General features: G+C 36.9%; 1 long non-coding RNA gene across 1 annotated transcript in view; it reads left to right on the top strand.

The window, feature by feature from the left end:
• LOC144318509 (uncharacterized) overlaps positions 1 to 12,864 on the top strand; it is a 24,935-nt gene continuing 12,071 nt past the window's right edge. The window contains exon 1 of the long non-coding RNA XR_013384476.1: positions 1 to 1,758. This is a non-coding gene — a long non-coding RNA (uncharacterized LOC144318509). The remainder of the gene's footprint in view (positions 1,759 to 12,864) is intronic.

Raw genomic sequence — 12,864 nt, forward strand, 5'->3', positions numbered from 1 at the left:
TTATAAAATATAGTTTAGGATAAGGCTCAGCAGCCTGGTTCAGATGGATTTTTGACTTGTGATGAGAGTCACTTAGACATTTTTACCTGGGGATAATCTTAGGATATGAAGGGATGTGTTCTTCAGAGAAGGCATTCATACTTTATTCAGTTTATCTTAGATTGCTTCCTTCTCATTATCTTCTCCCATAAACTACCTGACTTCCTTTGTTTTTTTTCCAAACAGAAGAAAGGATCTGGACTCTGCCACCAGGAGCTACTGAGTTCATTGGCTTGAGCTTGTAGTAATTTTTTTTTTTTTTTAAGTTTCCCCTTGGCAGGGAACACAAGTGTTTATTCAACATTCATTCAGTGAATGTCTTCTATCAGAGGACTATTTCAGGTTATATGGGTGTGACATTATGTGACTTATGATTTTTAACTCAGTACTGCATCAGTTCTAACAATAATTATAAACTATTTAGATTCTTAGTTTTATTGTATGTTGGAGCCAGTATGGAAGGTGATGTTTTACTGTTCTCGTAATTTAGATGCTGTCAATATATCATCATCATCATCAATATATAATTAGCTAGAAGAGTCTAATAGTAATGTGTTACAAGAAGTAATAGTAATGAAAGAAGATATTCCAATTCTTCCTTTTATTATAAGGGCAGGTTGAAGTGTAAATTATAGGTACCTGATGATAGTAGGTTGTAAGTTCAAATCTCAAAATTGTAATTATTGGCTGGGTGACCTTGGGCCTGAATTTCTACACTTGTACATTAAAATGTACAAATTCCATTCAGTTTCAGATCCCTCTTTCCTCAACTTTAAAAGACTATATTAACTTGAAATGTCTAGTGGTTTCATAGATAACATTTGTGGTGAAGATTCCTTCTTGTCCATCCAATTGCCCATCTGTACCCCCTCAGTATTTAAGAGTTGAAAAACTAAAGCCGAGAAAGAAAAAATATTTGAGAGAAAACACTAAATAATTTAAAAATAAAAATGAATCGTGGTTGCAGATCAACTCATCCAGGCCACTCAGTCTTCAGGATGAATTGAGTGTTGCCATGGGGGTGGAGTGCTGAGTTTGTTTGTTTGTTTTTTAATTCAATTAGCCGACAACACATAGTGCTTGGTTTACCACTGGGATTTAGGAAGGAATTGCCAAACTGTCTGTGATGGCAAATAATCTATAACCTAAGGGCTTAGATGAAAACTACTTTCAGGCTGTTTTGTTATTGAGGTTGCACTGTATTAGATGCTCAGCAAAACCTGGTGATTCGAAGCTGGTCAGTGAAGATACTGAATTGTAGATGACCAAATCTCCACTGTGTTGTAGATGTAAGAGCTGGAGATACCATCCAACACTATTCAGCACTTTCTATGTCAGGCACGAAACATTCACATTTACTAACCTATTTAATTATCACTACCACCTCATGAGATTAGTATTGTTACCACCCCCATTTTACTTATGAGGAAAGTGAAGCACAAAGAAAGGAACATTGTCCATGCAAGGAAGCCAAAGGACTGGGAAGCTCATGTAGGCAATCTGATACCATAGCCTAACTGTTAAACACTTTGCTATTCTTGCTACTTATATTTTGTGGGCTCTCTAAGGAGAATTGGTACAAAGGTATGTATGGAGCCCAGATCTTTCCTTCTGTGATTGTTTTTAGGTTGGAAGTAGCTCTAACAGAGGACCCACATGGGAAAGGGTCTGAGAGAAGAGCAGCAGAATAGAAAGTAGTCATGTCACAGGGCTTTGGAGGTAGGAGATGCGACTTAATATATATATATATATATATATATATATTTTTTTTTTTTTTTTATTTAAAAGTGTGTGAGAGAGAGAGAGAATGTGTGTGTATGAGCAGGAGGGGCAGAGAGAGAGGGAGAGAGAATTTCAAGTAGACTCTGTACTGAGCAAGGAGCTGCCACGGGGCTCAATCCCAGGACTCTGAGATCATGACCTGAGCAGAAACCAAGAGTCTGATGCTTAGCTTAACAGCCTGCATCACCCAAGTGCCCTAGGAGATATGGCTTTTCACATTGCTTTACAACTCCCCCGGATGACCTCAGGTGTGCTACTGAAGCTCTCTTTATTTCCTGCTCTGTAAAGTAGTGATGCCAGTGTCTATACGATGGGATTGTTGTCCCATGTCACCCATGTGACAGATGGCTGGTTCAGGACAAGGGCATTATCCACAGTAGTATTGTTAGTATTGTTAGGAGTTACCCGCTTATTATACTTAAAGAAATAAGGGATTGCAGTTGTACTCATTTGCCCGAAGTGTTGCTGTTCCTAAAGTCTGCCTCATTTTTGTTAGTCTTGGTGGCCTTTGTTTCTATGATATGGGTTTCTATGATATGGGTTTTACAATTGTACTTTTAAATAAATATAACTTTCCTGTCTGGTGCATCTATTTTTCCACATGACGGTAATAAACATTTGCATGAGATTGTAGGTTCACTGCAAAAATCCAAGATATTTTTATGAGACACTTATTTGCAGTTAATGTTTATGATAACACTTTGTGGGGATTAGTAGTGGTTAGATTGATTTTGGAAGAACAATCCTAACATAGTATGTTTTCATCTAGAAAGAGGAGAGGGAGTTTTATTTTTTCATTTCAGTAAATACAGAGTATCCAGATGTGCCAGATACTGTGCCTGGGTAGATTGAATACATTTCATTTTAAGAAATCACTGAGCAATTGATGGAAACTCATTGTTATGCTGTGTTGAGGTGGATCGTGATCCCAAGCAGGGAGGAAAATGTGCCAGCAGTTGAGAGGGAGGATGACCAGAATGGACCATAGATTTTACTGCATATGATGTAACTACAACAATATGAGTAAAATCCAAACCCAAGTCATGTTGTCTTAGAATCTCCCTGTATTTATAAAATGTTTGAATATGTTGACTATTTTGGACTTTTTTCTATTATATCTAAATATAATTTGTATTATGCATAGATTACATGATCACTGGTATATTTTGCCTTACTCATAACATCATTTTATACTCACTTGGTATGATCAGCATACAGATAGGAGTTTATCTTTGAAGATAAATTATTAATTATTTTCATATATGTAACAAAGACATAAATCCTTCCCTTTTAGGAATTTGGAGTTTAAACTAGACAGTATTAAGACCAAAACACTCTTTAGTATCAAACAGGTACCTACACTGAGTAAAACATTTTGTATTTCCAGAAATGTCACTTACCTACCTTAATCAGCATGTATACTTGTAATTTGTGCTTCTGTTTCTGCAAAAACAGAAAGAACTAATGATTCAGTCCTAATGGGGAAAGAGCAAAGATGTCACAAAATCATACAGTTCTTTAAATTAGTTTTTTTTCCCATACTTCTTATTAGGATTATGCTCTTTATCTATGATTGCTGCTCTAGAATATGAACCTTTAAAAAATATGAATTCATTGCACCATCGGCCGGAGCTCTGTGATCTGCCCAATTACAGCATTCTGAATGTTTAGACATCATTGGGAATCCCCAGCGGGTCTACCTAAATTCCCTGAAGAGAAAGAAAATTTCCAATCATTGTTTCCCCTTCCTGCTTTTGTTCCCAGAGAGAACAGACCTGCTCATCAAGAGCAAACCCATGGAGGTGAGAGATCAGTGAAAGCTGAGGACAAGGCAGCCGAGTTCTGCTTTGTTGAGCAGGAGTGAGCCCTACAGCCTCCATGAGGTGTCTCGCTGTCTGCAGAGGATTTGTGTGAACTGTCAGTTGAAAGCATTGACAGTGTTCCATTAGTAATGAATTATGGGAGTAATTTCATTAATTTCTTTACCTCAGTCAGTACATGTTAGTCTAAGTTGCTCAACCAAACATCAAAAGAACCACTGCAATGTAACCTTTTAGTCTTTCACTGTGTAACCAGGAACAGCAAAGAAATAAATTAGCGTAACATTCCTTTTAAAAAAATGACTAGAGATAAGCAGTGGACATAATTTTTCCTGTTTTTAATTTAATAGCAGGTTTATGGTTTTATGCAAAACCATTCACATTACATTTGACCCTCTGGGAGCTGCCTGTTTTTTTTTTCTTCTGTGGGTATAATTTTGAGTCTTTAATAATCTGTTGTTAAATCCAGTCTGAGTTTGATTAATGAATTGTGATGAGCCAGTGCATTAATTTGCAGGTTTGGTCTAATGCCCTAAAAGGCTGCTTTGTTGTGGATGTTATTAACGCTAAACTCCTCAGGAGGAGCCATGGGATGGCAGTATGCCCCAAATAATGGACAAGCTACATCTTCGGGAAATCCCAATGGGGGAACTATAGCTCTAGAAGTGACTATGGAGCTATGGTTTTGAAGGAGAAATCCTGATTGAGTTTAATTTCCTAGAACAGGGGACTGCAGAGCCCAAGGGTTCTCTGGATGGAATTCAGGGGAGCCTGTGGATTTAGATAATAAAAAAATTCTTTACTTTCATTAAGCTTTAACTGAAATTTCACATTCTATTCAATTATAAATAAGCAGCAGACCACAGAATTATTAATAATATCTGTGACTTTGTCATCAATAAAAAATCACAGATATTTTTATGACTTATTATGGGGTTACAAGTAGCTCAACATGCCATTTGTGCTTATCACTGCTTCAAAATTATAGTTGTTATTAGGACAGATGCTAGATCTGGTTATTTCAGATATATATGAAAATTTTTTAAATGATAACAAATTTTTAAAATGATAACCATGTTTCAATATAATTGGTTGCATTTGTATTCTTATTTTAGACATTTAAATACATGATTCTGAGAAGGGGTCTATGGTCCCCAAATGGTTAAGGATTCCCCTTTCTAGAGCAGCTTTTGTCTGTGCTGCCATCTTTCTCTGGTAAATTGATACTTTACCTCTTCCTCAGAGCTCTATTTTCAGGAACAGGTCTAAGGTTCAGATGTGTTACCCGTGTGGCCAGATGATAGCAGTGACTTTGTGGTGCTAATGTTACCAACTTCTCATTCATTCATTCATTCATTCATTCATTCATTCATTCATTCATAAAGATTTTATTTATTCATGAGAGACACAAAGACAGAGAGAGAAGCAGAGACACAGGCAGAGGGAGAAGCAGGCTCCATGCAAGGAGCCTGATGTGGGACTCCATCCTGGGTCTCCGCCCTGGGCTGAAGGTGGCGCTGAACTGCTGAGCCACCGGGACTGCCCCCGACTTCTCATTTATTCCCCTACTTTCCTCCTCCTTGGCTCCTGAAAGCTTTGGACTGTTTATTTTATTCACTGTTAGTTTCCCAACCAGATATTATACTCTTTGACACATAGTAGGCACTTAGAAAATATTTAATGAATTATAGTTTAGGTGGAAATACATATATTGTCCCATTTGAATGAATCGGGTTTTAAAATCATTTTTTAAAGTGAAAAAAAATCTGATCACACTCTAAAGAGTTTATTGCATTATAAAAGGTATTTACAAGGCATTAGGGATGTTTATAGGAACTAATATTAACCAGTTTATTGTCCAGCAGTTCAGCTTATCAGAGAACTGTAGACTCTCACAACTGATTTTTAAAAGGTATTGTTATCACTAAACAAAGAGAACTGGAATTCTCCAAAGGCAAATATAGCTGCAAAGAGATAAGAAAATTAGATTAAGGAAAGAGATTAACATGTGTGTTGGGAGTGTGTATAAATTGTGGATGTGTTTTTCTGTGTCTGTGTGTGTAAAGAGACCCAGGCCACATGAGGGTCTTTAGAGCTGTAAGTTGCCTTGGAGATTATTTTTCAATTTAATTTAACAAGTAGTGAAACTGAAGCACAAAGAGGTTAAATGATCAGTGACCTCCTAATTGCTAAATCCAATAAAGCCTTCCCAGACCTTATCTTACTTGACCATGCTCTTGCATTTTATGTTGTTTACCTTTTACTTTTTCTGAAAGTCTGCACATATGCTGTTTGTGCCACTCAGAATGCCTTCCTTCCCTGCAACTTCCTATCTCTGCCCCCTACCCTTCTTCCAGAAGAACACATTGTTCACACCCATCTGGTCTCCATTCTTCAAGCAGAGCTTTGCTTTCTCTAGTTCTGTGGGTTTTTTTTTTTTTTTTTTCATTCTTGCCATCCCTAAGTAGCCTTTTTAGACATTAAAAAAACCTTTCCCCATTCTCTCCTCCACTAACGTCTGGTGTAATTTTAGAATCACAGATACACTATAGATCTGTTTATATCCTGTAGCTTTTTGCGGAGTTACAAACCATTATATTATCTAAGATATTCTCACCTCCAAGAACCAATTTCGCCTCTCTGGGGGGTTGGATCCTCCCTGCTGAAAACGCATACTCGTATGGAATTCAAACGTTGTCCCCAGACCTTGGATTCAAAAGATGTTGTAAAGGGCACCAACTTCTAGTCATTTTGCTAACAGAAATTTCAATCTTTCCTATAGGATATCTTCCCTCCCCTAACTTTGCAGGAGTGTTTACCAATTCTGTATGAAAGTAGGTTTTGTTCTGTCTGCCTGTTTCTATCTATGGGAGGAACTGGGAACACTCATTATTTGAAGGATGGAATGGAAAAGAATTGTTCTCCATTTCATCTTTGCTCATAATGGTCAAACCCAGTGAAATGTGGCTGGTGAGTAGTGAATTTCAGAACTCTCTTGTTGCTGCCACAACTGCTTAGTGAGTGAGAAGATGGTCGCCTTCACTGTTCTTGATGCTGGCAGTAGATGCCCATATTTACTGGCCTTTGCCTAGGTCTCTGGTAGAATAATTGTTCGGTCAAGTGTCCTTTTTGTGGTGGTAATAACTCTTTTAACTCCCATCTTACACAATTATGTTCTCTGGGGTGCATCTGAGACATCAGGTCAACTCTGCAATTTTCTGAGTGTCCCACGGTCTCTATGTCCTCCACATTTGGCCCATGCTGGTCCATCATCCTGGAACTTTCTTCTCCTTTTCCACTAGGTAACTCTATTCTCAGTTACAATATTACAATCATTTCTTTCAGGAAGCTCCTCATATGCTTCTCCACAGTCTATGTGTGATATCCTAGTGCAAGCTTCCATGGTATCCTGTATTCCTAGAATTATTATATATAGACTGCTTGTTTTTCTGTATATCACATTATCATTTAGCCTCCTTACATGTAGAAGCATGAGGGTTATCAGACTTAGCAAATAAAAATACAAGATGCCTAGTTAAATTTGATTTTCAGGTAAATAATAAATAATTTTTAGTGTAATTATGCCCCATAATTGAATATTTGCATATGGGGCATACATATTTGAATATGGGACAGACATATACTAAGAATTATTCATTATTTATATACCATTCTGATGTAACTCACCATCCTGTTTTACCTGGCAGTCCCAAGAACATGTCATATTTTTTACTGTATTCCTGGAGCCTAGCACAGGTCCAATCTATTGGAGACAATCTATAAATCCTTATGTATGGGATAAATTTATTCTAGAAGCGGGTGATAGAGCAGTGAACAAAACAAACAAAAGTCTTTGCCTTCTTGGAGATTATATTCTGGTAGGTGAATATAAATAATAAATAAATAAGTAAAATACATAGTATGTCAGTGTTGGTAAGAGCTATGGAGGAAAATGAAGCAGAAAAGAGGATAATAACATGTCTAACATAGGACTGATTTTTTTTTTTTTCAAACTTGAGGTATGTTCATTCTTTCTCATTTCAGCTGTTGGCAACTCCATTTTTACAGTTGTTTAGATCAAACCCCTGGAAAGTCATCCTTCCTCTTTCTGTTACACTCCTAATCCAATATGTTAGGAAATATTATTTGTTCTACCTTCAAAATACATCCTGAATCTGATCACTTGTTCCCATCTTTCCTAAAAAGTCATTGGTCTAAACCACTATCAACTTCCACTTGGATTATTGCAATAATATCACTTCTTCTGCCTTTGTCTCTGTATGTCCCATTTTCAACATAGCAATAGAAAAAGATTTATTTAAATGTAACTCAGATCATGTCATTCCTTTCTTCAAAACATTCCAGTGGCTCCCTGTTTCCCTCATTTTAAAAGCCAGGGTCCTTAAGTGATCTTCATGCATCTTCATGATTTGGCCCCATTATCTCTTTGATTTTACTTCTTGCAACTCTTTCTCCCTGGGGTGAGCCACCAACAATCTCAGTTTGCCCTGGATGCCCTGAAAGTCACACATCCTAGGAAACTCTTGTGTCCCTGGCAAACTTGGACAGTTTCTCACTCTATCCACACCTCTAGCCGTATGTGCCTTTTTACTGTCCCTTCAACATACCGGGCACATTCCCATCTCTGACTTTTTCACTTCCTCTCCATGTTTTGAACATTCTTGTCCCTATATCTAAGTCACTAATTCCCTTCTTTTTCAAAAAATTTTGTTTGAATGTCATTCCTCTCAATAAAGCTTGCTCTGAACATCCTATTTATAGTTTAAATTCCGTTTGCATGCCCTCCGAACAGCCTGACAAATGCTCCTTGACCTGCCACAATTTTATTTCCAAAGGATTTATCTACCTCCAACACACAGTATAATTAGGGTATCTATGCTTACCGTTTGTCTCTTCCTTCTAGAATCTAGGCCCCATGAAGGCAAGAAGCTTTGTTGTGTTTACTTATTTGTCCTGAACACCTAGGAACCTGGCTCCCATGGGCACTGGATAAATATCTGGTGAATTGAACTGAAATGGGATTGGAAGCTGTCGGTAATGGAAGGCAGTGCAATGATAAGGGTCAGGGATGAAGGTGATATTTACGCAGAGATTGAAGAAGTGAGAGAATGAGCCATGTGCATCTAGGTGAAGAAGCTCTCATTTCACTTACAATAGAAACCAAATAATGGTCATGACTGTGTCTCTACATCATCTGGATTGCCATCCCAACACCTACTTCATCTCCTGTCCCCCACATGTTAACCATGAGTATCTAGCCTTACTGCCTCCTTGCTCTTTGCACAACATGACAGGCACATTCCTGCCCAGTGACGTTTGTATTCATTCTTCCATCTGCCTGGAACCAGTGGAATTCTTAACCCATGTTAAACTTAACCCAGGTTAAGTTTAACTTTGAACTTTAACTTACTTTGAACTTTAACTTTGAACTTTAACTTTGAAGTTTAACTTTAACTTTTTAGTTAAAAAGTTTAACTTTTTTTTTTAAAGAAAAATGTGAGATTTATTTTATTTTTTTTTGGATTTATTTTAAAAGAGTACCTTTTACTGTGCTTTAGTTTTCCCACGTGTGAAGTACTTTACGCAAGATACCTATAGACAAAACTTTACATTTTCTTTAAAGAAGCTGGTCTTATGTTATGTTCTCAAAACGCCAACAGCCCATTCCAAAGCTGGTGCCTTCTTGCAGTGGCCAGTTCAACTTTCACATCTGGGAGATCCAAGGTGGGGCAGAAGGCAGTCCTGGAGGGAAGCCTTTAAGGTACCACCTTTTGATACTGCGGCAGGCTGGAGTTCTTCAAGGTGGGACTTTAGAGCTCCCTGAATCCCCTAAATCACAAATGCAGGAAGACACTCTGATAGTCTGTACCCTCTTCTTTCAAAGTTAAACTTAACGTGGGTTAAGTTTAACATGGGTTAAGAATTCCACTGGTTCCAGGCAGATGGAAGAATGAATACAAACGTCACTGGGCAGGAATGTGCCTGTCATGTTGTGCAAAGAGCAAGGAGGCAGTAAGGCTAGATACTCATGGTCAACATGTGGGGGACAGGAGATGAAGTAGGTGTTGGGATGGCAATCCAGATGATGTAGAGACACAGTCATGACCATTATTTGGTTTCTATTGTAAGTGAAATGAGAAGTCGATTGGACAATTTTGTGGAGAGTGGTGACATACTGTGATTCAGCTTTAACAGCTTACCTTAATGACTGTGTTGACAATCCGCTATAGGAAGCCAAGGCAGAAAAAGGAAGACTAGATATGAAATGGAAATGAATCAAGAAAGAGATGATGTTGGTTTATACAAGATTAGCAGCTGGAGGTAGTGAGAAATGACCAGATTCTGGATAAATTTTGAATTGAAGCTGACAGGTAATGTTGATGATCTGGATGTGAGGTGTGAGAAAAAGAAGAGTCAGGAATAATTTCTGATTTTCTTAAAGTAAATTTTTCCTTGCAGTATAATCATGCATACAGAAACATGCTCAAATCGTTTAAGTGTAGAGCATTGTGAATCTTTCTTAAAGGGACAATACTCATGTAATCACCTGCTCCAGCAGGACATAGAACATTACCAGCCCCTGTTTATGCAGCTTCTCAGCCATCATCTGTCCTTGAATAACCATTGTCACTGAGTTAAGTGCAGCTTAACCCACGTTCACAAGTTTTGATGTTATGTTTTCATTATCATTTAGTTAAAAATATTTTCTTTTTTCTTTTTAAAAATTTTTTAAAAGATTATGTATGTATGTATGTATGTATTTATTCATGAGAGACACAGAGAGAGAGAGAGAGGCAGAGACACAGGTAGAGGGAAAAGCAAGCTCCATGCAGGGAGCCTGACATGGGACTCAATCCCCGGTCTCCAGGATTAGGTCCTGGGCTGAAGGCGGCGCTAAACCGCTGAGCCACCCGGGCTGCCCCAAATATTTTCTAACTTCTATTCTGACTTCTTCTTTGACAATTTCCAAATATTTGGTGGATGTTCTAGTTTTCATCTGGTTACTGATTTCTTGCTTAATTCCACTGATTCCAAGAATACATTAATGGTTTCAAAATTTTGAAATTTTAGGGAACTTGGGAACTCATTTTATGGCCCAGTATGTGGCCAGTTTTGGTAAATATCTCATGTTCCCTTATTACATGGAGAATTTCATATATGCCAATTAAATCAAGTTTATTAATATATTATTTAGTCTGATTATTCAATGAATAATTTTCAAAGTTTGTTGAAATCTCATACTATAATTGTGGGCTTATCGCTTTCTATACTTAGTATTTAGTAATGTTAATTTTTGCTTTACTTTTTAGGAGACTGTGGATTTAAATTGTCATATCTTTCTAGTAGATTAACTTTTTTTTACTATTTAAAATGTTCTTTTATTGTCAAATAAATCAAAAGAGATAATGTATCACACATATATACTTTAAAGAATAATAGAAGAAGAAGTAGAAGAAGAATAGAAGAATACTCTGTGAATCCACAACACAGCTTAAAGATACCCCTGTTCATTTATATTTTTTACCTAGTTCTCTCTCACACCACTATCCTGGATTTTTAAAAAAGATATATTTGTTTATTTGAGAGAGAGAGCAAGAATGAGAATGAGAGAGAGAGAAAGAGAAAGCACATGAGTAGGGAGAGGGGCAGAGGGATAGAATCTTCAAGCAGACTCCCTGCTGAGCTACAAGCAAGACTTGGGGCTTCATCTCATAACCCATGAGATCATGACCTGAGCCAAAACCAAGAGTCAGCACTCAACTGAACCACCCAGGCATCCCTATCCTGGATTTTTTGTTAGTTGTTCTTACTATTAAAAAGAGTCAGCATAATTATAAGCATCTCTAAATTATTGTTTAGTTTTATTATTTTTCATCTCCACATTTTGGCAGATTAACTTTTAAATATCACTATGAAATATCCTTTTTTATGTTTAATGATAGTGTTTACAGATGTGCTTATTTAGCAATGTACAGTTGAATTTTTATTTTTTCATTTAGTTGAACAAACTTTTTCTTTCAGTTCAAGTATTTAGTCCATTTACATTTAATGTAAGTAAGTGTAAGGATGTATTTGGGATTATATATACTGGATATAACAGCATGTATCTTTAGTTAATAGAGTCTAATACAAATCGCCACTTATTAGACAATGCTAGGATTTAATAAAATATTAATTCCATTTATCCCTTTTGGCTATAAGAGTTACTGCTCTTATGCATTTTAATCATGTATGTATTTTAAACTTCATAGTATATTATTTTTGCTTTGTACTCAACAGTCATTTATATTTATACTCATATTTACCTTTCTATTGCTTTTCATTCCTTCCTGAATCTCTGTCTTTCCATCTGGGATCATGTTCCTCCTGTCTAAAAATCCCTTCAGTATTTCTTTTAGTATGGGTCTGCTGACAACAAAGCCTCTTTTTTTTTTTTTATCCCTTTGTATTTGAAGGATGTTTTCACTGTGTATAGACTACTAAGTTGTCAACATTTCTTTCAGGACTTAAGATGTCATTCCATTTTCTTCTGGCTTCCAAGGTTTTTATTCAGAACTTGGTTGTCAATTGTCATTGACAATTACCATTGCCATGGTAGCTCCTTTGAAGGTAATATATTTTTTCATCTGGCTGTTCTTATGGCTTACTTTTTGTCTTTGCCATTTGGCAGTTTTACTATGATATGACTAGTAGCTTATTTATCCTGCTTGGAGTTTGATATCTTTCATCTCTTTTAGAAAATTCTCAAACATTATGTCTTCAAACATTGCTTTGGCCCCTATTCCTTCTCAAATGCACTTCTGGATACCCAGTTACACTTACATTACACTTTTGCCATCAACCATATATCTCTTGTACTGTTTTCTATATTTCCATTCTTTTTTTTTTTTATTGGACTGAATATTTTCTACTGAGCTATCTTAAAGTACTAATCCTCTTTTTACTTGTGTTAAATCTGCTTTTAAACCCTTCTGTTGACTTCTTAATTAAAAAAAATATATTTACTTGTTCATGAGAGACACAGAGAGAGGGGGGGCAGAGACATAGGCAGAGGGAGAAGTAGGCTCCATGCAGGGAACCCAATGTGGAACTCGATCCTGGGTCTCCAGGATCACATCCTGAGCCAAAGGCAGACGCTCAACTGCTCACCCACCTAGGCATCCTGACCTCTTAACTTTAATTATTGTATCTTTCAGTTCCA

This window comes from Canis aureus, chromosome 8 (assembly GCF_053574225.1).
Source record: "Canis aureus isolate CA01 chromosome 8, VMU_Caureus_v.1.0, whole genome shotgun sequence".
NCBI lineage: Eukaryota > Metazoa > Chordata > Mammalia > Carnivora > Canidae > Canis > Canis aureus.